The 26266-nt window shown below is 38.6% G+C and overlaps 1 protein-coding gene across 2 annotated transcripts in view; it reads left to right on the top strand.

Annotated features, from left to right (window-relative positions):
• Nucleotides 1-26266, top strand: part of LOC150076729 (sorting nexin-29-like) — a 275665-nt gene that overhangs the window by 183768 nt on the left and 65631 nt on the right. The window lies entirely within an intron of this gene.

Raw genomic sequence — 26266 nt, 5'->3', positions numbered from 1 at the left:
TATCGATATTACATCGGATTAACCGGGAGTGTAAATTCCCGACCCTAAAAGTAGGTATCCTGGTTAAGTGGTAATAGCCAGTCAAATATATCAAAGAATGCAAAAAGCAACAGGAAAAAACGGAATGGCTAATTCCTAAGAAAATTTTCTATAAATCTAACATCAAAAATTAGGTAGTGGCCAACATTATATAAAGCTTTAGACAACAAAGGAGGGAAAGCCCTTAAACAACAAAGGAGGGAATACCGTAGAACCGGTATGTTCCCATCAAAGAATCTACATTACATACATTACCGTAAGCCAAAGGCGGGAAAAAAACTAAACGCCTGCAGCAAACGCACAGGACGTTTATAACTGCCGCGTATACAGCGCCACTTAAGATTTGTCCAATAATAGCCAAGTTAGGGATGACCTATAAGTATGAAAGCGCCCTCTGTAGTAGAGAAAACAAAACCAATAATTCTCAGATGTCTAAGAGACGTCTTAGTAAAAAATGAATTAATTCCTACTGCAAAAACACATATAGGTACCACTTTTTCTAAGGCGTAAGCTATATATAGCGTGTTTATGCAACAGTACCTAGTATGTACATATATACAAAGGCTAATTAGTAAACCACTTGCTCCATAGATACTGATGTATAAAAATCTATACTTCTTTTAAAAAAACGAGAAATTATACCAGAAAATAATTCCTTTAAAACCGAGAAACTATGCCCCTTACGTGTAATTCAATATTAATTATGCCTAATAGCATCCATAGTATCCAACTGGTTTAGATCATCGTGGTATTGTTTTTGGGCTATTGACAAAGCCGTACTAATATGTTTCAAAATGAAGTTATGTGGGAAACCGTTATCTAATAAATTGTGCTTAAGATCTATCAGTGCGTCTATAACATCACTTTTATTATTACAGATATATAATCTTCTGATACCTTGTGTCACTATTATGTTTTTAAGGATATGTATTGAGATATTTGTACCCCAACTGGTTAGGTCTATAGTTTTGAAATTAAATTCTTTGCGTTTGTCAAATTCCTTGGTAGTTAGGTTATTGTTCTTAATATGAATGTCTATATCCAGATATGCAGCTTTACCAGAGTCACACTGGTTGGTGACCTCTAGAACCAAATCCTGCGGGTAGTGCTTAACTGCTTCTGCATGAAAGTTAGTATAGTTGAACACAATTAAGTCATCTATATATCTGAACATATTAATATCTTTATTGAAGTTATTTTCAAAATGGTGTAGATATAGATTGGCCATAAGACACGAGCTACTTGCCCCCATAGCTATGCCAGTATGCTGTATGAAAATATTGCTACCATTATAAATATAGCTGTTGGAAATACATAAGTTGAGTAGGTTATCCCAGTAATTACGTTGGCAGGGTAGAATTTCGCTATATTCTGTGAAATAATTATTTAAAACCAATTTTAAACTATCATGCGGGATGCTAGTGAATAAGTTTTTGAAATCATATGTATTTATGTGTTTGATGTTATGCTTATTGTTCTTTATAAAGGTTAAAATAGGTCTATTATTACTAATAATTCTAGTGAAATTTATAGCATTGAAGATAATCCTAAGCAGTTCTACAAGCTTACAATGCGGGACCTTTGAGTAGCTATTTCTACATGAGGTTATAAATCTGAAACTGATAGGCGATTTGTGAAACTTAGGTATACCATACAAAAAAGGAAAATTAGTGTTGTAGTTATTAAGTTTTAACTTTTTTTGCATAGCTAGTATCTTCTTGGTAATAGTACCAAGGTTACTGTTTGATCTAGTGTATGTAGCACTGCTATGTAGTTCATTGTATAACAGTGAGGCGTAGAATTTTTTGCAGATGAAACTATAGTTATTGGCGGCCTTATCTATAGTAGTTATGATAAATACATCCTGTAAATCCTTTAATTGTCGTTTGATTAACTGCATGTTAAATCTTTTGCTATCTCTATAGGTATGTTGCTTCCTATGTAAAATCTTCCTATATATATATGTTGATTAAGTTCGCTGATGGTAAGTACTAGCCAATTATAGAAGGCCTCTAGTGGTAAATTATACTTATATGCAAGTTTAAGGCAAAATTGCATAAGGTCAGAGTGTAATTGTTTGGTAACATAGTTGGCATTAGGACTAGTATTAGGTCTGTATTTAAAACCATGGGAAAGTACTGTTCTCAGTTCCTTGTGCGGAACCAAATTAAGATCACCTGTAATTACATGCTTATGATGCATATCTACATAATCCTGGTATTGTGGCAAGTGGCAGTGGCAAATAGCCTCCTTGTAGAAGTTATCTAAGCTGCATGCTAGCTGTTTATAGTTACACGCCCTAAGTCCAAAAGGTTTATTGTAACTGAACCTAGTTACTATATTCTTATTTTTGAGTGGAAAATCCTTAATATGTTTATTTAATATATCCTTGAACAAAAAGCTGTCAAATATAATATTGCTGAATTTAATATTAATATAGATGTTATCAATAACAGGTTTATTATCCAGCCGATATTTAAAGATATCCTTGAGTAAGTGGTCTAGATGTTGGTTACGGTGTAGATATGTCAGGTTAATTTTTTCTAAGGCTTTAAGCTTGCTATGCTTGAGTCCAAATACTATATCATGTATGCGTTTTATATTTATATTAGGTTCATCCCATGCATCCAGTACTTCAGCAAATCTGCCTAAAGTATGCTTAGTGTGTATAAGATTGCCGTTACCAGTATTGTTATAAACTTTGCTCTTTTTCTTGCTACGTGGCAATTTATAATGTGATCTATTTGCCATACGAAATAGCTTATATACACATGTATCTAAACTACCAATGTTATAATTACGTCCGTTAAACAAGCTATTGAGACCATATGGGTAAAGGGTTTTATATTTAAGTATATAGCAGTTTTCACGATATAACCTAATGCTGTGCTTATTTTCAATTTCTAGTATAGTGATAGTAATATTATCGAAGCTATGTATTTGGAAGTGCTGCAGTTCAATGTCATTTTTGTTAACAAATTTATTAATATGCGATCTGTGTCCATTAATTCTAATATGTAATTCTCCTCCCGTTTGTCCAATGTATTTGGCCATGCAATTATTGCAAGTAATTAGATAAATGGCTCCCCTCGCATGGCAGAAAAAAGGATCGTCAGTATTATGTGAGACATGTTTAATGTTCATAGCAGGGCATGTTTGACATCTAATATTATTGCATTTTTTGAATTTTAAGTATTGCTCCGATGTATAAATCTTCGTGCCCGTGGCTAAGTTAGTGGCTATATTAGTGGCTATATTATCCATAGTATCATTGATGGTATCATTGAGACAGTTACTTGGTAAGCCTAACGCATTAGATGCAATCTGGCTAGTTTGGTTACTTATCGGATCACCCATAGCCACAGTGGAATCCGCGGTACAGTTTAGCCTACGCGACCGACGTAGTATCTTATGATTATTCGAAGTGTAGTAGCTCATTATAGTATTAAAAGGTGACTATCTAAAAAGGGAAGTACAGTTAGAAATAGACTACATGTCATACCAAACTCAGAGTATAATAACCTGCAATATAATAACATAATCTTCTGATAAAGCAAGATCAAGTAATTTAAAGTAAATTAAATTAAATAACGATATAGGAGGATCCTAGTAGACCAGTCAATACAAAGGCAAACTCTTACGATAATATAGCATCCAAATATTCCAGAGTTAAATTGCAAAATATATATATAAAACCTTTTACTGTGTTACCAAATATAAACTTATTTAGTGTTACTTATAGAACTAACCGATTAATGCCATCCAATGATAGAACATTACATCGGACGTTAGGTATGTCCAAATTATATAAGTTATAGTGTAATGTAAGTAAATCCATAGTTTGAAAATCGATGTAACCACTGGCCAACCATACCTCCAGTATACATGAAAAATTACATGAAAAATATAATATTAGGTTAATCAACATAATAAGCCTTACATGAGAACATATTTTGCAAGAGACTTTGTCGAGGGCTAAACCCCTACAAAATAAAAACTCATGTTAGACTGAGCCATCGGTTTCTGTTATCATCTGCCTGTATACCAAATCCAATATCCATAATAATGGATAATTCAACTAATTTAAAATTAGGTTATAGTGCTTACTATAAATAATTATAAATATAGCCGTACAAAAAGGGAAATGTCTAACCAAAATTATGTTGATTAACCTAATATTATATTTTTCATGTAATTTTTCATGTATACTGGAGGTATGGTTGGCCAGTGGTTACATCGATTTTCAAACTATGGATTTACTTACATTACACTATAACTTATATAATTTGGACATACCTAACGTCCGATGTAATGTTCTATCATTGGATGGCATTAATCGGGTAGTTCTATAAGTAACACTAAATAAGTTTATATTTGGTAACACAGTAAAAGGTTTTATATATATATTTTGCAATTTAACTCTGGAATATTTGGATGCTATATATATATATATATATATTAAAACTATAAGTTTAATATATATATATATATATATATATTTATTTTTTTTATAAATCATTTACATGAAAGGCATTATAGCCAAAATCACATATAATTTTAAAAGATCACAAATAAAAAAATACAAAACAAAATTAGGCTAACGTAAAGAAAGCCAACATGAGAACCACTGGAAACATTGGCTAAATTAGTTTCCCGATACGGCACTTTAGCACTGCTCGTTCGGTGAACAGACCGTAGGTGTTATCATTCTGGAGCAGAAGTCGAGAACGATATATTGATTGTCAGGTAGGAAAAAAGATGGAAGAAATTTGTAAGGAAAATAAAACGTTGCTTGCTTTTTTGATGAAAACTAAACTAATAAGACCAAAATTGTACTGTTTTAAGTGCAATGATTATGAATCATGAACAGAGTCATGTGGAAAGTTCTGGTATTGTAAAAAATGTTCTGCGCGAGTTTCTTTATTAAAACATAGTTTTATGGAAAATATAAAACTTCCATTAAAAAAGATAATGTATATTATATACTTTTGGTCAACGTGCATGCCAGTAACTATGACAACATTCCATCTGAAGATTTCAAAAGTAACAGCAATTGAGTTTTATAAGAAACTAAGAGATATTTGCGAATTGCAGTTGTTAAAAAAAACCATTAAGTTGGGTGGATCGGGGAAAACTGTAGAAGCAGACAAAACTGTATTGGTAACACCAAAACATCACAGAGGACAAAATTTAACTGCTAAGAAGAAATGGGTGTTTGAAGTATTTGAAAGAGAATCAAAATTCATCTTCATGAAATTCATAAAAAATTGGAAAGCAAAAACTCTTTTATGCATTATTAGAAAAGTAGTGAAGAAAAAAACTACCAGCATAACAGATGAATAGCATACATATAAGCATATTATGGCCTTAGAAAAAAAAAGAATTATAAACATTTAACACTGAAACACAAGGAACATTTTGTAGATCCACATACGGGAACACATACGAATAACATTGAAGTCCAGTGGAAGAGACTAAAAAGTGTGACTAAAAGACTAAATGGCAGCTGTAAAGATATGTTGACAGGTCACATGAATGAATATATGTAGAATCAAATTTATGGGAAAAATCATGAAGTTACTTTTCAGAATATTATTACTCAAATTGTGAATAATTATTGAGGTCCAACTATATGATTTATATATATGAATTTTTTTTTTCTGTACTGTTCCTTTTTATGTTCTTCATTATGTTTTTTTTCTCATTATTAAAGCAGATTTTTGGAGTTCATGAGTGTTTTTGCTATATTATTGATTTAGGTTTGCACGGCCATGCTGAACCATTTTATTAGTACCTGAGGCAAGGTACTAAAATGTGCCCTACTGTTAATCATGGCAAGTTTGCAATTATTTAATCTTTCTTTTGGCACTCCCTTTCAGCTTTTAATCTGAGGCAGGACCCTCGTTTGCCTCACCCTCGGCACGGCTCTGTAGGTTTGGTTACGAAAAAAGGAAAAAGTTTCTTTATTTTTCGTTTTATTTCATAACCTTACCCTAAATGGTAGGTTAGGAAATATTAGAAAAGGTTTTCTTATATTAGGTTAGGAAATAATAGGAAAAGAAAGAAAGAAAGATTCTTTATATATATATATATATAAATAAATATATCTGTATTAAGCGAAGAATTATTTGTAAATTTTAACATAGAGATCAGCACCGATTAATGCCATCTAAGTGAAAGATTGTGCATTACATTGGTCTGTATTGATATGTTCTAGATTTGATAGAATATAGTAGAGTAAAAATTTTATTGGATTGGCAATGAGGTAGCAGGTTGAGTGAGATTAGGTGCAGTCTGCGAAAGGCCTGTGCGTCAAAAACACCCAAGTAACGTGCAAAGGCCCAAAGTTGGCACTGTGGCAAAAACCTAGAAGTACAATATGTAATATAAAGTGAGTAAAACAAAATGAGATAAAACGTAAAGCAAAAAGGCGAAAAAAAGGTAGTAGTGGTAGTAACATAAATAGAAATATGATAGAGCAAAAATATAAAATAAAATAATTAGGCAAAATTATAAAAGTTATAAAATGTGTTAATTATGGGTTAGTAGATATATCGAAAGGGACTTTTTCTAGGGCTAACCCTCTCAATATATCGCCCCACAATTAACGTGGCTATCTGTTTCTGTTGTCAACTGCCCGCAAAACTAGGTTCGAATATATATAAGATAGTATGATAGTAATAATGTAGTACCATAGTGAATCAAGAAATTTAGCAGTATTATAAAATAAGGGCCGAAAGCTGATAATAAGCAAAAAGTAGTAAGTAAAGTAATTTGGAAGTAATATGATATCATGGAACCTAGTTTTGCGGGCACCTGACAACAGAAACAGATAGCCACGTTAATTATGGGCCGATATATTGAGAGGGTTAGCCCTAGAGAAAGTCCCTTTCAATATATCTGCTAACCCATAATTAACACATTTTATAACTTTTATAATTTTGCCTTATTATTTTATTTTATATTTTTGCTCTATCATATTTCTATTTATGTTACTACCACCACTATCTTTTTTTTGCCTTTTTTGCTTTGTTTTATCTCATTTTGTTTTACTCACTTTATATTAAATATTGTACTTCTAGGTTTTTGCCACAGTGCCGGCGTTGGGCTTTTGCACGTTACTTGGGTGTTTTTGACGCACAGGTCTTTCGCAGACTGCACCTAATCTCACTCAACCTCATTGCCAATCCGATAAAATTTTTACTCTACCATATTCTATCATATCTAGAACATATAAATATATATATATATATATACAGGAATACCTTGCATAGTGCGGTTAATTCATGCCCAAAAAATACCTCACTATGTGACACTGCGCTGATCGAGGTATTATTAGTATATATTTTAATGTAATGCATTCTGATAATTTGATTATATGGGCGTTTGTTTACTATAAATTCATGCACACGAAATTCTTGATAAAAATAAAAAATACTAGTAAATACAGTACAAACGATTTTTATTGTAGTATGTACATACCAAAAGAATATAAGTGAAGTATATACTGTATTTTTATTTTGAAAAATAACTGATCAGCTTAGTTTGCACAGTTTTTTCTTCTTTTTATCTGCATACATCTCTTTATAACATTGAATGTCATTTTACAACACCTGCCTTACTTTCATACCTCGTTCGACGTTTGGATCTAGAAGAATACTCTGCACCATTACATTTCTTCTTTCCACTCATATTTGCGTATAAAGGTGTAATGTTTTTAAAAAATAATCTTTAATAAAAATACACAGCGAAAAATATTTGTACAGCTTACGTACAATCAACAACCTTACCACTTGGAATCTAGAGTGTTTACTAATCTATCAAAGCTAGCAGAGTCTGTATATAATGGGAGTTCTGATAACAGTCAGCGTGGCCTTGAATCCATAACGCATTGGCCTGCATGCTGGCATTATAATACATACATACATATCAACTGTATTGATGCGTAACACAGTTAATTTTTTTTCCAATTTGTAAACCGCACTATTGTGAAACCCGTGCTGTTCAAAACCACGCTATGCGAGGTATTCCTGTATATATATATATATATATATATATATATTTATTTGTGTGTGTGTGTGTGTGTGTGTGTGTGTGTGTGTGTGTGTGTGTGTGTGTGTGTGTGTGTGTGTGTGTGTGTGTGTATATAAATATTATCACTAATATCCAAATAATTTTGATAATTTAAACAACTGATATGTTCAGGACAGGTCAAATTAATGCCATCAGAATGATTGAACATTACATAAGCCTGCGAAAATATGAGAAATTTATATTTATTTCCAACCATATAGCTTAAGATAAAGGTGTGTAACCATAACTAACAAAGGGCACTAACAGTCTCAATATATAGTGAAGTCATACTAATTCCAATATTAACAAAATAAACAATCAATATTACCATAATGTCATTACTGAATAAGGCTTACATTGAAAGACACGTCAACTGGGGCTAACGCCTCTCAATATATGCCATCAATAACAACATGAGCTATCTGTTTCTGCTAGTTACATGCCAGCCTCACCATATTAATATATACTAAATATAGTATACATAATAGCTTGATTAAATTTAAGTAGCTAACTGTGCTAATGATACCAAAATAAATCTCGCAAAATAAAATAGGAATGGCAGACTGGCAAAACTTACTATGTAAGTTTAACAATAGTGCTATACTTTATGGATATATTGATGACCTTATCACTATTAATGAATTTTTACAAGAAATGGCTATTTTTTATCCTATGGATTTGGGGCTTGAATGTACTAATAAAGAGAGTTTTCTGGCTAATAAAGACTAATAAATGTACTAATAAAGACAGTCAATCTCACATATTGGCATTCAAACATCTCCTGCAGAATTCATAGCAATATAATTATATCGCAAGGATTAAGATTAATAACAGTGCTAATATGGTTACCAACGATAATATGGTAGTTTTATACTTTATTTTATTCTATTCTATATTTTATTCTATATTTTTTTAAGATTAATAACAGTGCTAATATGGTTACCAATGATAATATGCTACCAACGATAATATGGTAGTTTCACTGAGATTTTATTAACAAGCTTAGTAAAAGTGGATTCCTTCTTAAATTCATATTTAAGTATTTACGTAGAGCTATTTATATTGCTATAAATTTATGGCATGATAACATTTGCCCTCATATTATAGTTAGGAATTTGGGGATTTACTAAAAAGATGTCTTGTTTTAAGCTTATGTATACAAGTACATATTAGGCACTTCCCATAGAACTGTTGATCTGTGTCTTATGCTCTGAAAAAGTTGTACCCATCGTTGTTCTACGGGAAGGAATAATTTTTTTTTTTTTTTTTCTCATTTAATCTTGTCCAGAGGTCGCTTATGTTCACAATGCTTTTAATCGGAGGATACCTTTTTCGTAATTGCATATGACAGTAGAGGGAGCTTTCAACTTTCTTTCACTTCACGCAACAGCTTGGGTCTAGCCACGTTTTGTAAGCTCTGGTATATTGGTAAAATTTTCGCCTTGTTTAATATTGGCTTGCTTTTCTATCCCTAAGGGATGTAGATTTATACCCTTGGTAATTTTCTGAAATAGTTTGTTGTCTTTACCTCTACTTTTATCTATCTAACTTGTCAGTTAGATATCCTATCTAACTTGTCAATAAACTAAATGGCAGCTGTAAAGATATGTTGACAGGTTTCTTTTTTGGCTTATGCTGCATACTTGTTGCCTATTCCTTTCGCCTAGTTTTTTGGGTTTATGCCCTTGCTATTCTTTCTACTTGTGCATATTGTTACAGAAATACTTGTGTAAATATTCCATTAATGTAGTAGTAGTAGTGGAATGTGATGCAAGAAAGCAAGTGTATGAGCTTATGCAGCATCAGCCAAAAAAAAAAAAAAAAAAATCACACGATTTCCTCCAAATGCCTGAACAGTTCCTCCTTAAATTTATTCACCCTATCAACTTCCACGACAGTTGGAAGTTTGTTCCAGCAATTAACCACCCGCTTGCTAAAGGCAAATTTCTGCACATCTATCCTACATCTGTCTTTTCTTAATTTGAATTTATACCCCCTTAGGTTTGTAATCTGAACAAATGGAAGGATCCTATCAGAATTCAGCATGCTCAACCCATTCAAGGCCTTATACCTCTCAATCAGATCACTGCACAGGTGCCTAGTCTCCAGCCACTCAATTCGCAGAACTTAAGCCTCTCTTGGTAAGAGGATCCCTTCATTCCAATCTTGTTGCCCTTCTCTGTACACGCACAAGCAAATCGACATCCTTCCTAAAATGAGGCCTCCACACCTGTACGCAGTACTCAAGGCGTGGCCTGACCATTGCCTTATACAGAGGGACAATCACCTCCTTTTCCCTGCTAGCAAAATTCCTATATATCATTGACAAAACCCAATGACCTGCCCTGGCAGCCTGTCTGCATTGCTCAGAAAACTTCATATCTGACTGCACAATTATTCTTAGGTCTTTTTCATTTTCTACCACCTTAAGTGTAGTACCACACAGTTGGTACGTTTCTCTGGGGTTGCTTCTACCCATATGCAGTACTTTGCATTTGTCAAGGTTAAACTTCTTAGCCCATCTGCCCAAATTATCTAGATCCTGTTGCAGTAGCACACTGCCATTACTGTCATTAACACCATTTGCCAACGTTTGTATCATCTGCAAACTTCAACATTAAGCCTGATATACCTTCATCAATATCATTGATAAATATACAAAGCAACAGTGGACCTAACACCAAACCCTGTGGGACTCCACTAATAACATTAGTCCACGAAGAGCAGCACCCATTGATTACCACCCTCTGTCTTCTCCCACTTAACCATCCTTTTATCCATTGTAGCAACTTACCCTTAATACCATTCTGCTCCAATTTGTACAATAGTCTTCCATGCGCAACAGTGTCAAAAGCTTTCCTGAAATCCAAATATATGATATCAAAATTATTTTTTGCATCCAGTTCCTTTGTAACCACATCATAATAACCAATCAAATTTGTCAGACAAGACTTTCCCTTCACAAACAAACCCATGCTGTGTCTGAATTATTGCTGCAGTCTTGTCTAGATGATCCTGCAATGCATCTTTAACCAGTGACTCCATTATTTTACCTGGAACAGAAGTTAAACTAACTGATCTGTAATTACTCGTGTCACCCTTCGATACACCTTTGTGAATTGGGGATTCATTTGCACATCTCCAGTCCGTGGGAACCTCCCCAGTGTCCAAGGATGCTCTCATAATAATAGCTAAGGGTTTGCTTAGTTGCTTTGCCACCTCCTTTAATATAACTGGATAGATCCCATCCACCCCAGGTGCTTTTCTTATGTTTAACTTCAACAATTTTTCTTCCACTTTGCTCTCAGTTATTACAAAATCAATAAGTACTCTGCTACAATTTGATAACCTTCTGCCATTTTCAAACCTTAATAATTCCTGATGTGTGAATGTAGATACAAAATACTCATTCAGTTTGTTTGCTATCTGAGCAGGATCATCAACAGTCGAACCATCAATGTCAAGTGGACCAATCAAATTCATCCCCTTCCTTTTAGAGTTTATATAAGTAAAGAAATCCTTGCTGTTTTTCTTAGCATCTTAGCATTAGCATTAGCATTAGTAGAGGCATTTGATGCAAGAAAGCAAGCTTATGCAGCATCAGCCAAAAAAAAAAAAAAAAAAAAAACCCACTTCCACTTCACCCCTCTGTTCGTTCAAAATACCTGTCCAGCTGAGCCTTAAACTTATTTAGGCTATCAACCTCCACCACAAGGGATGGCAGTCTGTTCCACCAACCAACCACCCGCTGGCTAAAGGCAAATTTCCGCACGTCTATCCTACATCTGTCTTTCCTCAATTTGAATTTATGCCTTCTCAGGTGATTTTTCTGAGCTAGAGGAAGAATCCCATCAGCATTGAGCATGCTTAAACCATTCAAGGCTTTATACACCTCTATCAGATCACCTCGCTGGTGCCTAGTCTCCAGACACTGCAATTTGCAAAACTTAAGCCTTTCTTCATAAGAGCACCCCTTTGTTCCATTCACTGATCTTGTTGCCCTTCTCTGTACTCGTTCCAGCAGCTCTACATCCTTCTTGAAATGAGGCCTCCAGACCTGTATACAGTACTCTAGGTGTGGCCTGACCATTGCCTTATACAATGGAATAATCACCTCCTTATCCCTGCTGGAAAAATTCCTGTATATCATTGACAATACTCCATGAGCTACTCTTGCAGCCCGTCTGCACTGCTCAGAGAACTTCATATCTGCCTGCACAATTACCCCCAAATCCCTTTCATTCTCTACCACTGTCAGTGTAGTACCACAGAGTTGATACGTTGCTCTGGGGTTGCTGTTTCCCATGTGTAGTACTTTACATTTGTCAATGTTAAACTTCATTTGCCACCTCTCAGCCCATCTGCTCAACCTTTCCAGATCCTGTTGCAGCAGCATAGTGTCAGTAGTGTCCTTGACAACCCTGCCAACCTGCTAAGGGTTTGCTTACTTCCTTTGCTGCCTCCCTGCCAACCTGCTAAGGGTTTGCTTACTTCCTTTGCTGCCTCCTTTAATATAACTGGATAGATCCCATCCACCCCAGGTGCCTTTCTTGTGTTTATCTTGAACAGTTTCTCCTCCACTTTACTCCCAGTTATTCCAACCTTTGTATCATCTGCAAACTTGGACATTAAGCTTGATATACCATCATCAATATCATTTATAAATACAGAAAACAATAATGGACCCAACACTGAGCCCTGAGGGACTCCACTAATAACATTAGTCCACGATGAGCAGTGTCCATTGATTACCACTCTCTGTCTTCTCCCCCTCAACCACCCCTTTATCCATAGCAGCAATTTGCCTCCAATGTCACACTGCTGCGATTTGTGTAGCAGTCTTCCATGTGCAACAGTATCAAAAGCCTTTCTAAGATCCAAGTATATAATATCAAAGTTAAAGTTTTTCCCTGCATCCAGTTCTTTTGACTGCATCATAATATCCAGTCAAGTTGGTCAGGCAAGACTACCCCTTAACAAAACCATGCTGTGTCTGAGCTATAACTGAAGTCTTGTCTAAATGATCCTGCAGTGCTTCTTTAACCAGTGCCCCCATTAATTTTCCTGGAACAGAAGTTAAGCTCACAGGTCTATAATTACTTGTGTCAGCCTTTGATCCTCCTTTGTGAATTGGGGTCACATTTGCACATTTCCAGTCTATGGGTACCTCCCCTGAGTCCAAGGAAGCTCTCATAATTATGGCTAAGGGTTTGCTTACTTCCTTTGCTGCCTCCTTTAATATAACTGGATAGATCCCATCCACCCCAGGTGCCTTTCTTGTGTTTATCTTGAACAGTTTCTCCTCCACTTTACTCCCAGTTATTTCAAGATTCTGTAGCTTACTGCTAGAGTTGAATACACCTCTGGCATTCCCCTTGCTGAATAACTCCTCATGTGTGAATGTCGATGCAAAATATTCATTTAGTTTGTTAGCTACCTGAGCAGAATCATCAACAGTTGACCCATCAATATCAAGTGGACCAATCTGATTCATCCCCTTCCTTCTAGAATTTACATAAGTAAAGAACTCTTTGCTGTTTTTCTTTGCATCCCTTGCCAAGGATTTCTTGTAATCTGCCTTTGCCTGCCTAACCTCCTTTGTAACTTGGTTGCATATCAACTTGTATCTATCATAGGCTTCTGTGTCATGTGTTAATTTGTAAGTATCCCATGCATTTTTCTTCTCTGCCATATGCCTCATTAGTTCATCTGACATCCATTTTGGCCTAAACCTTGAACAATATTTCTTAGTTGGTATGTAAAGCCTAGTAGCTTCCAAGATAAGTTCTTTGAATGCTTCCTATTTTGAATTTGCTGTTGGTAACATCATCAGTTGGTCCCACTGTATAGAATTTAAATACTGTCTCAGTCCATCGTAGTCGCCTTTACGAAAGCAATAACCCTTCCCTTTACCCCTAATGGTAGTTACCTCTTTCAGTAAATCCCACTTCAGCACACTGTGATCACTGCCACCTAGTGGTTCATTTATCTGCAGATTCTTAATGCATGAAGAATCACTGCTGATAATCAAATCAAGAGTATTACTCCCTCTAGTTGCCTCCCGAACATGCTGATGTAGAAAACAATCATCCAATAAATCCACAAAAGCCCTGCTAGTGTGTGAGTAACCAGCCCCCAAATTCCAGTCAATATCTGGGAAATTAAAATCTCCCATTATAAGACTCTCTGATTTACTGGCCCACTCTATTTCCCTGTTATAGTTCCTTATTATACTCATCAGAGTCATTAGGCCTATAGCACACTCCTACTCTCAATTTTGATCTCCCAATGCTTATGTCACACCAAACTGACTCAACACTGCACTGTCCAGCGATGTTGACTGGCTTCACTTCCTTGGTTTTTATGTGTTTCTTAACTAATAGCATAACCCCTCCCCCCCTTCCTATCCTGTCTATCCTTTCTGTAGACGTTGTCCTCCCCAAATTGCAGTTCTGCATCCCTTATATCTGTGTGACACCACGTCTCTGATATCCCAACAATATCTGCCTTTGATGTTTTGAGCAATACCTCAAATTCATCAAATTTATTTACTAAACTCCTAGCATTGGTGTACACGCAAGTATACCTGCACCTGTTTCTATTCTTAGCTACCCTAACACAACCCATGTGTTTATTTGTACCGCAATGGCTCCCAGCAGTCTCTGAAATACCATGCATCTTGTTTTTCAGGCTTCTGCTCATTCTAATAGAAGCAGTGCAAGAATCTCTTTCACCTCTGCCAGTGGCAAGAGGTGAAAGTTTATACACCTCTATCAGATCACCTCCATGGTGCCTAGTCTCCAGACACTGTAATTTGCAAAACTTAAGCCTTTCTTCGTAAGAGCACCCCTTTGTTCCATTCACTAATCTTGTTGCCCTTCTCTGTACTCGTTCCAGCAGCTCTACATCCTTCTTGAAATGAGGCCTCCAGACCTGTATACAGTACTCTAGGTGTGGCCTGACCATTGCCTTATACAATGGAATAATCACCTCCTTATCCCTGCTGGAAAAATTCCTGTATATCATTGACAATACTCCATGAGCTACTCTTGCAGACCGTCTGCACTACTCAGAGAACTTCATATCTGCCTGCACAACCACCCCCAAGTCCCTTTCATTCTCTACCACTGTCAGTATGAGGTATATTGAGGGTCTAGCGGCTCCTGGGATTTCTCCCATCTCCGCGAATGTTCTATGTATCGGTGACAGTACCCTGTCAAAGCCAGAGATTTAGTAGTGTGTGGGTCATGAGTAGTATTATATGTTGTGCCCATTGTTTATCCGGCTTATTGGCCGCCAGGCCCCTAATGGGGCTCGACGTTGCCCATACCTCGCCACGTGGAGGCTAGCCGGGTGTTACCATTGAGTCAATTGTACTCTGGCAGGTCCTGCCACTTACTTTCCTGGGATTTTAGTGGCTAGGACCTAAAATAAAATTGGAACGACCGCAGTTGATTTTAGTTCACTTACATTAAAGCGCTAATATGGGGTTTGACGCTGAAGGCCTGTTTCTGAAGTGCCTAAATGGTTGGGCGAAATTTTTTGGTGTATTTTAAATTTGGATGTGTAGGGCTATACACTGTGCAAGAGAAAGTGCTGGGAGGGGAGAGTGAAGGCTGGGGGGTGAAATAGGAAGAAGAGGGTCGATAGGGTAAGTGACCCCCAATTATTCAGTGAGGCATGCCCATGCCCCACCAGAGGGAAGGAATGGTGTGGCAGGGAAGAGAGGAGACAGCAAGCCGTCACCTCCCTCCCCTGCCGGGTGTGGGAGTAAAAGAATTGCACTGCACAAGAGAGTGCAGAGCCTTGAGCCAATATGGCTCCGTTGAGGCAGCAACTTTGAGTTTCTCTATCTTCGTCGGTCTTCTCTGTCATTGGTAGTGTTTGGTATCCAGATTTGTCCTCAGCTATGAACACTGGTCAGGTCCGTTGTTAGTCTGTTAGCAATGGCTGTGGTTCTCTTCATCATGGGAAGATCCGCATCTCCATGGGGTTATTCTTGCGATCGCTGGTCTTAGATGATTAGTAGTGAGCAGGTTCCTGAGGGAGGTTCTCTTTGAGTCCTCTCCACGCGTGTTCTGTGTCTCTTTTTATTTATTTATTTTATTTTATTATTTTTTATTTTTATCTTCTTCTGTAGATGGCTATCAGTGTTTTACGCCTACCAAATAGTTTTTGGGCATATTCCTTTAGCTCCCTGTATTCCTCTAGTGAGTCCAATAGATGTGATTCCAAGTTCTTGGGGAGGTAATGTATTGCAGTGATCAGTCTGCACCTGAGGTCCTCATAATGGGTGCAATCATACATAATGTGCTCCCAGCACTCAAGCTCCCCAAGGCACAGCTCGGATCCACCTCAATCCCCAGCGCTGCCAGCTTGGCTTTAAAGGCCCCATGACCATTCAATAAATAGGTGGTGTATAAGCCAGGTTGAAACCAAGTTGGGGGACTGGGGTACATCCTGTCGATGTTCGGAATGAATTTCCTGGTGATATTTCCCTTATTTGAGTTGGCCCAGCGCTCCTGCCAAACTTGCATCAGGTGTTTTTGCAGTCTTGTCTTTTCATTTTTTTGTGGTGCATTAACGTCCACAGTATAGCCATGGTATGTACAAGGTATTCCTTTCTCTATGTGGTAGTTCATTCCCCTCCGCGTGATCTCTAAGTCAAGGGGGAGAGCTCCGGCCAAGACCTGCAGTGCGTGGGTACTGGTTGTCCTACAAGCACGTGTAACTGTCAGTAGGATGGTTCTTTGCGTTGCATCAAGGATGCGTCGGTTTACTACAGTTGCTGTTTTGGGAAACCATATTGCTGAGGCGTAAGTGATGATTGGTAGGAAGGTTGTTTTATAAAACAATGACAGGGTGCGTTGGTTTAACCCCCAGTCCCGCCTGGCGATCCTAGCCACCAATCCAGAGTATCTTTTAATTTTGGCTCTGATATAAGTTAGATGGTGTTTAAAGGTAAGATTACCATCCAGTATAACCCCTAAATATTTTAACTCGGTCACTAATTTTATTGTGGTAGGTCCCACCTTTATTTGTGGCGGTCTACGTATATCAAGCTTGCCTTTTAGCAGGATGGAGGACGTCTTTGTTGTTGATATTGTCAGGCTGTGGGTTCTGGTCCAGTTTTGCAATATCAGCATTGCCTGATTGGCCTTTTCCTCTAGCTGGGCCCTGCTATCTGCAGCAATGGTGAGGACCAAATCATCAGCAAAGGCCTGTGAGCACACATCACCGAGGTGCAAAGCCAAGAACCCGTCCAGAACCATATTCCACAGGAGCGGCCCCAGAACAGAACCCTGGGGACAGCCCCTGCGGACATCACGATTCACTCTACCATAAGGTGCTTCCACGATGATGCGTCTCTCAGAGAGATATGACCTAATTATTGAGTATAAGTTGATCGGCACTTGTGCCTGCCTTAGTCTTGCCAGTACGCTCGGCCACCAAATGGTGTCGAACGCCCCAGCGAAGTCAACGGAGATGACTAGAAGATATTTATTATTGCAGTTTGCTGCTGATTCCGATAGGCTAAGCAAGGCTTCCACAGTAGACGAACCCTGCTTGAATCCGTATTGCGATGTCTCTGTGAGTTTCGCTGCCTGGTAATGCTGATTTATCCTTGTGCAGAGTAGTCTTTCTAGCAATTTGCTTGCAACCGGCAGTAGGGCTATTGGCCGATAGGAGTTTGGCAGGTGGGGTGGTTTGTTCGAATTTTTGGCGATTAATTTTACCTTTGCTGTCTTCCATTTTTTGGGGAAGATGCCCTTAGCCAAGCAGCTGTTATATAGGTGTAAGAGGAGGTCTGGAACGATCTCCACGGTCTTCTTAATAATTTCGGGTTCTAAGTAGTCCAGGCCTGGACATTTATTGTTTCTTATCTGGGTTGCCATTTGTTGTAGTTCATCCCTTGTGAAGGGTGGCTCCTGAGTGTCTGTTGAGTAAGCTTCATTATCTTGACAGATGATAAGTTGCTCTGGCAGTGTTGGCTCTATTGGTTCCGGGAAGATGGCATCCAGTATATTGCTTATAGATTGTTGCCACGTGGTGGTATAATCACCTTGTGGTGTCTGGGTGGTTGAAATGACTTCCCCCCTGGGAAGTTTATTCGTCACTATCTTGTATACCACTCCCCAGGGTTCGGTGTTCCCTGTTGTGCTAACAAAAGTCTCCCAGGCCTTGCGTTTGCTCTTAACGATCGCATTTGTGTAGCTGTTTCTGGCTTCTCTATATCTTTCCCTTAAAGCTTCAACCTCATGGGCCGGCCATGTGCGCCTTGCCCGTTGGAAGTTTTCTTCTTTTAATTGTTTCCCGTCTGAGCTGTTGAATTTCCAGGGTCCACCAGGGGACAGCCCCCCGGATCGGGCTTCTTCTTTTTATTGCTGCATTGCTGGCTTCTGTTATTATCTTGGTTACTTTAGTTTGGGTTTTATTGGGTTCCTCGAGCTGATTTGTCTCAGTTAGATGTTGGGCCGTTGCTGGTATTAGGATTTCCTTAAAACGTTCCCAATTTGCTTTGCGAATGGCATAGCGGCTTTGTATTTGCTTGGATATTGGGGCTCTGTCAAGTGACCTTGCTATCTGATAGGTAATCACTCTGTGATCGGACGTTGTCCACGAATCCCGAACAAGCCAATCCTTTATATAGCCTGCGACATTCCTAGTGGACAGCGTGACGTCGATTGTGGCCTCCCACAGTGTGTTACAGAACGTGGGCAGTTGGTGCGGCCTATTTAGTACCACGATCGGGGAGTTGGAAAGGTATTCGTCTAATATTTGCCCGTTCCGAGTTCCGCTTCTGTCCGGAGTCAGGCTGTGCCAGGTGGGGGAGCGGCAATTGACATCTCCCCCTATGATTATTTTCTGGTCCGGGAGCATGTCTACTAAAGCTTGAAGGTATTGTGTAGCTGGGGTAATGTCCTCCCCCGGTCTACAGTACAGTGCTACTATGTAGAACTGGCCTAGCGGCGTCAATACATGGGCACAAGCTGCCCATGACGAGCATAGTTGTTTAACTTTCGTGACTGTGTAGTCTGGGTTGCGTACCACTACCGCTGCCCAAGGGGTATCTTCCTCTTCGTGTACTATCTTATATGTGATTGGGTATCCACACACCCGTTTAGAGTGGGTGTACGGCTCCTGGAGTATGAGACTGTCTGCATTGATTTCATCAGCTTTTATCCTTAGCTGCTCTGCCACTGCTCTGGCTCTTTGTGCATTTTGTTGGATGATCTCTATTTTGGATGTATTATATTTCTTATTGTTTGTCTCCATAGTCGGTTCTCTTTTGGTATTGACCCTTTGCTTTGATATAGACCGGGCAGTTTGGATCTCTGATCGAATGTGTGTATTCCATTTTGGCTGCTTTACAATTGGCACAGGTTGGATCCTGTTCCCTGTTGGGGCAGGTTTTGTACTCATGGCCCTTGCCAGAGCAATGGCCGCAAGTAGGCGTCGTCTGAGTACAGGTGTGGGTTGTATGTCCGAACTTGCAGCACCGAAAGTATTTTGGCACTGCTGCATGCTCCCGGAACCGGTGGGATCCCCATTCTATATATATTCTGTTGCAGTTTTTCAGCTGTTGCCATGCAGATGGGTCTAGTTCAACTACCCAGTTCCTATTGGTTCCCGATCTGGTACCGGTTGAATACCTTGGTGTTACCGTGCATTTTTTTTGTGCTTCCTGGGCTAAATTCCTTAGATTTCTGGTGACAATTTCAGTTGCTAGTTGTTCAGGCGTTACGTCTTTGTCTACATTAAATATTATAATTGAAGGCCCACGCTTTTTTGGCGGCTCCGCTGTTAGCCCTAACTTGACAAGTTTTGGGTTTTCCATTATTGCCTGTATATCTTCCTTATTTTCTGTTTCTATTATTAGTCCTGTGCTTCTTGTTTTTCTTATTGTTTTAATTCTAGTAGTCCTCAAGTCATCTTTCATCTCTTTCATAAATTTAACCTTTAGTTCTTCGCTGGATTGGACATTTTCAGTGTTTTCCAGGGTTGTCGGTCTGAGAACCACCAAGTTTGGTGTTTTCAAGAGTGGTGGCCTTTTTTCTTGTTTCCCTTCTTCGTTTGGTTGTAACTGGTTTGAGCCATTCCTCAGCGACTGGGCATATGTGTGGGCACGCTGTTGCATTTGATTTGCCCCACATTGTTCGTAGATTTGTATCTTAACGTTTGCCTTTTCATTTTCTAGGAAGGTCTCTATCAGCATGGCTTCCATCTTACTGAAAATGTTTGCAATCTGCGATCTAATACCTGTTGTAATTCTGTTTGATGGTTCTTTGAAAATATTCTCTAATGCCATCTTCAAGGCTAGAGATTTTTCATACACTGTGCCTTCAGGCAAGGTAGGATCCAAGAGAACTTCTGGTGGCTTCTCTTCTCCGGTGTCCTTTGTAGATGGCATACTCTCTGGTTGGTCCCTTGCTTCAGTTTGGGAACGTGTTCCCCGCTCTATTTTTGTACCAGTCGACTTTTTATTTTTTCCCTCCATTCTCTTTAGATTTCGGATAAACGGCGTTCACTGTTAATCGGGAGTGTATTATTTTTGGTCAGCTTGTGGCTGTTAAGAGCAGCAAAACGCTACCCGCTACAAGTCCGTAGCCCTTTTGGTTCTCATACAGTTCACTGTTTAGGTCACCGGGGAGGGGGGATAAATGGATGTGAAAAGATGCTCCTATAAAAACAGGAGTACTGAAACGGTGCAGTTTGGTTGAGTTGTGGTGACGCCGATCACAAAAATTATAGTTATTTCGGTGCGGGAGCACGGAAGAAACGTTGTAGCTCGCCCATGCAATGACTATTGGTAGGGAGGGAGGGGGAGAACTTGAAGACACATTTACTTATTTACTTCACTATGTTGTTTACAAGGTCATAGAGTGAAGGAGCACAATCCTACGCCATAGTAGCACACAGGGGGGCACTAATCCCCAGTCTATAAGTGTGATTCAGGCGTGGTGACCGTATGTTGTCACGTGGTCACTCTCTCCAATTCTAAGACAATGGCGCTTTTAACTGCAGACCCATTGTCGTTAGCGTTGGATAAATAACGCAAACAGAATCTCACTTCTACCCAAAGAAAGTTAAAACAAAACTCACCAAGGTGTTCCAGTTCCTTAATGGCTTTGATCCAACACAAATCCAGAGTTTGGCGCTAACTTTAAAATAGTAAACCAGGTCACAATTTACGGAGATGTCACACACACGTGCACGCTTGGAAGCGGCCATGGGGAGGATCTTCCACTGTCAGTGTAGTACCACAGAGTTGATATGTTGCTCTGGGGTTGCTGTTTCCCATGTGTAGTACTTTACATTTGTCAATGTTAAACTTCATTTGCCACCTCTCAGCCCATCTGCTCAACCTTTCCAGATCCTGTTGCAGCAGCATAGTGTCAGTAGTGTCCTTGACAACCCTGCCAACCTTTGTATCATCTGCAAACTTGGACATTAAGCTTGATATACCATCATCAATATCATTTATAAATACAGAAAACAATAATGGACCCAACGCTGAGCCCTGAGGGACTCCACTAATAACATTAGTCCACGATGAGCAGTGTCCATTGATTACCACTCTCTGCCTTCTCCCCCTCAACCACCCCTTTATCCATAGCAGCAATTTGCCTCCAATGTCACACTGCTCCAATTTGTTTAGCAGTCTTCCATGTGCAACAGTATCAAAAGCCTTTCTAAGATCCAAGTATATAATATCAAAGTTATTCCCTGCATCCAGTTCTTTTGTGACTGCATCATAGTATCCAATCAAGTTGGTCAGGCAAGACTTCCCCTTAACAAAACCATGCTGTGTCTGAGCTATAACTGAAGTCTTGTCTAAATGATCCTGCAGTGCTTCTTTAACCAGTGCCTCCATTAATTTTCCTGGAACAGAAGTTAAGCTCACAGGTCTATAATTACTTGTGTCAGCCTTTGATCCTCCTTTGTGAATTGGGGTCACATTTGCAGATCTCCAGTCCATGGGTACCTCCCCTGAGTCCAAGGAAGCTCTCATAATTATGGCTAAGGGTTTGCTTACTTCCTCTGCTGCCTCCTTTAATATAACTGGATAGATCCCATCCACCCCGGGTGCCTTTCTTGTGTTTATCTTCAACAGTTTCTCCTCCACTTTACTCCCAGTTATTTCAAGATTCTGTAGCTTACTGCTAGAGTTGAATACACCTCTGGCATTCCCCTTGCTGAATAACTCCTCATGTGTGAATGTCGATGCAAAATATTCATTTAGTTTGTTAGCTACCTGAGCAGGATCATCAACAGTTGACCCATCAATATCAAGTGGACCAATCTGATTCATCCCCTTCCTTCTAGAGTTTACATAAGTAAAGAACTCTTTGCTGTTTTTCTTTGCATCCCTTGCCAAGGATTTCTCGTAATCTGCCTTCGCCTGCCTAACCTCCTTTGTAACTTGGTTGCATATCAACTTGTATCTATCATAGGCTTCTGTGTCATGTGTTAATTTGTAAGTATCCCATGCATTTTTCTTCTCTGCCATATGCCTCATTAGTTCATCTGACATCCATTTTGGCCTAAACCTTGAACAATATTTCTTAGTTGGTATGTAAAGCCTAGTAGCTTCCAAGATAAGTTCTTTAAATGCTTCCCATTTTGAATTTGCTGTTGGTAACATCATCAGTTGGTCCCACTGTATAGAATTTAAATACTGTCTCAGTCCATCGTAGTCGCCTTTACGGAAGCAATAACCCTTCCCTTTACCCCTAATGGTAGTTACCTCTTTGAGTAAATCCCACTTCAGCACACTGTGATCACTGCCACCTAGTGGTTCATTTATCTGCAGATTCTTAATGCATGAAGAATCACTGCTGATAATCAAATCAAGAGTATTACTCCCTCTAGTTGCCTCCCGAACATGCTGATGTAGAAAACAATCATCCAATAAATGCACAAAAGCCCTGCTGGTGTGTGAGTAACCAGCCCCCAAATTCCAGTCAATATCTGGGAAATTAAAATCTCCCATTATAAGACTCTCTGATTTACTGGCCCACTCTATTTCCCTGTACAGTTCCTTATTATACTCATCAGAGTCATTAGGCCTATAGCACACTCCTACTCTCAATTTTGATCTCCCAATGCTTATGTCACACCAAACTGACTCAACACTGCACTGTCCAGCGATGTCGACTGGCTTCACTTCCTTGGTTTTTGTGTTTCTTAACTAATAGCATAACCCCTCCCCCCTTCCTATCCTGTCTATCCTTGCTGTAGACGTTGTACTCCCCAAATTGCAGTTCTGCATCCCTTATATCTGTGTGACACCATGTCTCTGATATCCCATCAATATCTGCTTTCGATGTTTTGAGCAATACCTCAAATTCATCAAATTTATTTACTAAACTCTTAGCATTGGTGTACACGCAAGTATACCTGCACCTGTTTCTATTCTTAGCTACCCTAACACAACCCATGTGTTTACTTGTACCGCAATGGCTCCCAGCAGTCTCTGAAATACCATGCATCTTGTTTTTCAGGCTTCTGCTCATTCTAATAGATGCAGTGCAAGAATCTCTTTCACCTCTGCCAGTGGCTACTGTCAATCTATTGGTCTTTGACTCCCCCCAAGCTAGCAGTTTTCCGACCCACTTAACACTGCCTCGATAGCATCAGCAAATATTCTTGCACCCTTTCTATTTAAGTGTATCCCATCCCTGTAGAAGCAATCTCTCCTGTTAACAAGTACAGTCCAGGCTGAAAAAAATTCTACCCCTTGAGCCTTGCACAATCTTTCCAGGGCCGAATTGATCGACAAGGCTCTCATCATATACTCCCTCCTATCGTGTCTGGGCAGAATTGCAGACACTTTCAAATTCAACCCTAATTCTCGGCCTTTGTTCAACAGTGACCTGTACTTGTTAAGTAATTCTGCCGGTCTCCTACTCTTAATTTTTTTGCCAAGGATTTCTCATAATCTGCCTTCGCCTGCCTAACCTCCTTTGTGACCTGATTACAGACTAGCTTATATCTCCCATAGGCTTCTGAGTCACTTGATAATTTATATGCATGCCGCGCATTTTTCTTCTCTGTTACGAGTCTCATTAGTTCATTTGATAACCATTTAGGCCTAAACCTTGAACAATATTTCTTAATAGGTATGAAACTTTTAGTAGCATCCACGATGCTTCCCACTTAGAATTTACTGTTGGTAACATCGTCAGTTGATCCCACTGTACAGAATTTAAAAATTGTCTGAGACCACTGTACTCACCTTTGTGGAAGCAAAAACCCTTTCCTTTACCCCTGATGGTAATTAAATCTTTAAGTAAATCCCACGTCAGTACACTGTGATCACTGCCACCTAGTGGTCCCTTTATCTGCAAATTCTTAATACACGAATGATCACTGCTGATAACCAGATCAAGAGTATTACTTTCTCTGGTTGCCTCTCGAACATGCTGCTGCAGAAAACAATCATCCAGTAAATCCACAAAAGTCTGACTAGTGTGTGAGTGACCAACCCACAAGTTCCAGTCAATATCTGGGAAGTTAAAATCCCCCATTATAAGACATTCTGATTTATTAGCCCACTCTATTTCTCTGTACAATTCTTCATTGTACTCATTCGAGGCATTAGGCCTATAACACACTCCTAGTCTTATTTTTGCTTTCGCAGTGCTTATGTCACACCAAACTGACTCAACAGTGCACTGTTCATCTATATCAACTGGGTGCAGTTCTTTTGATTTTTTGTTTTTCTTAATTAACAGCATAACACCGCCTTCCTTCCTATCCTGTCTATCCTTTCTGTACACATTGTACTACCCAAATTCCAGTTCTGAATTCCTTATATCTGGGTGACACCACGTCTCTGCTGTCCCAACAATATCCGCCTTTGATGTCTTGACCAACACTTCAAATTCATCAAATTTATTTACTATACTTCTAGCATTGGTATACATGCAAGCATACATGCACCTATTCCTATTCCTAGTTACCCTAACACATCTCCCATATACCCACCTATGTTTAAGAGTATGGCTATCTGTAGGGCTAGCAGTTATATTTTTGCCAGTCTGCTGTTCCTATTTTATTTTGTGAGATTTATATTGGGCATCATTAGCACATTTAGCTACTTAAATTTAATCTTAAAGCTATTATATATACTATATTTAGTATATATTAATATGGTGAGGCTGGAATGTAACTAGCAGAAACAGATAGCTCATGTTGTTATTGATGGCATATATTGAGAGGCGCTAGCCCCAGTTGACATGTCTTTCAATGTAAGCCTTATTCAGTAATGACATTATGGTAATATTGATTGTTTATTTTGTTAATATTAGAATTAGTATGACTTCACTATATATTGAGACTATTAGTGCCCTTTGTTATGGTTACACACCTTTATCTTAAGCTATATTGTTTGAAATAAATATAAATTTATCGTATATATATGTACATATATATATACACACACACACACACACAAAGTGGAACCTCTATATTCGTCAGCCCCTATATTTGTCACGAAAAGTCTCCCACCACATGGTTATTCTAGCCTTTTGCGATCATTCACTGCACATCACCTGTTATTTTCTCTTTGAAATTTTTTTTTAATTTTGCAATTTTTTGCAGTTATCTTTGTAAAAAGAAGTGACCATGGTCCCAAAAAAGTGTACTGAAGAAAAACAACCAAAAAGGAAAGCTGTGAGAACCATAATTGAATTGAAAAAAGAAATCATTACTAAGTTTGGAAGTGGAACACTTGTTTCCAACTTAGTGCTGGAACTTAACATGCCGAGAACTATGGTAAGCAGCATAATTAAAAATAAAGAAGCAGTTAAAGCGGCTGATGTGGCAAAAGGTGTAAAAATTCTTACTGCTAAAAGATCACGAATGTATGAAGACGTGGAAAATCTTTTATTAGTATGGATTTCTGAAAAGCAAATGGCTGGTGATAGTATTTCAAAATCTGTCATCTGCAAAAAAAGTAAGGCAGTTATATGATGACCTGCAGCAAAATAACCCAGGAACTAGTGGCGATTTCATCGCAAATTGGGGCTGGTTCGAAAAATTTAAAAGGCGAACAGGCATTCATAGTGTAGTTAGGCATGGAGAGGCTTCAATCTCGAATGCAGAAGATGCTAAAAAGTTGTTGAACATTTCAAAAACTATGTAGACA

This window comes from Mastigoproctus giganteus, chromosome 12, assembly GCF_048544385.1.
Source record: "Mastigoproctus giganteus isolate SK-2022 chromosome 12, ASM4854438v1, whole genome shotgun sequence".
Lineage (NCBI taxonomy): Eukaryota > Metazoa > Arthropoda > Arachnida > Uropygi > Thelyphonidae > Mastigoproctus > Mastigoproctus giganteus.
This window is presented reverse-complemented; position numbering and strand designations above follow the sequence as displayed.